Source organism: Herpailurus yagouaroundi, unplaced genomic scaffold (assembly GCF_014898765.1).
Source record: "Herpailurus yagouaroundi ecotype Mexico unplaced genomic scaffold, PumYag 28, whole genome shotgun sequence".
NCBI lineage: Eukaryota > Metazoa > Chordata > Mammalia > Carnivora > Felidae > Herpailurus > Herpailurus yagouaroundi.
Window position 1 is genome coordinate 96,483,545 of NW_024412376.1, and position 976 is coordinate 96,484,520.

Here is a 976-nt window from a genome sequence, read left to right on the forward strand (position 1 = left end):
TGTATAGGATGAAAGGTCAACAACTAGAAATTTTTGAAAAATCCTACCTCCAAACACCATACAACTGAAATTTAAAATTTCTTGGGGCGCCTGGGTGGCTCAGTCGGTTAAACGTCCGACTTCGGCTCAGGTCACGATCTCACGGTCCGGGAGTTCGAGCCCTGCGTTGGGCTCTATGCTGACTGCTCAGAGCCTGGAGCCTGTTTCAGATTCTGTGTCTCCCTCTCTCTCTGACCCTCCCCCGTTCATGCTCTGTCTCTGTCTCAAAATAAATAAACGTTAAAAAAATTTTTTTGAGAAAAATAAAATTTCTTCAACCTCTTAAAATTTCATCAGTCTGACATTTAGATTCTTTTGTAGAAAGACCCAGTTTTAATAAGCTATAGAATCTGACTTGCCCCAAGTGACAAAATTCAAAGGGACCCCAATCAAAATGCCAACATTTTTCTAGAAAATGACTAAAGACGTCAGAGTACATATGGAAATGTAATCAGATGTGAATAACTATCAAAATTCTGAAAATGAAAAGTAACGACAAAGAAGTGTTGGCATATTTTGAGGTATGGGAATACAGTGAAATAGCACTGGCACCACTGGCAGAAGAAACAATCTATGGGACAAAGGAGTCCAACAAGAGACTTAAAATGTGATGGAATTTACATGCAGCACTCAATCAGTGGAGAAAAGATGATGATTTAATAAACTATGGTCAAACAACTGCTTAGCTTTTTGCTTTTTTAAAAAAATGGCTCCCTAACATCCCTTGGACCTTTTCACTTTCCTATTAATATGGAAATTTACAGCACATACTTTATACTAAAATTAATTACAGATGGATCAAAATACCACAAAAAGTCCAAGATCTAGGGCGCCTGGCTGGTTCAGTGGGTAGAGCATGTGACTCCTGATCTCAGGGTATGAGTTCAAGCCCCACACTGGACATACAGCCTACTTTGAAAATTAATTAATTAAAAAT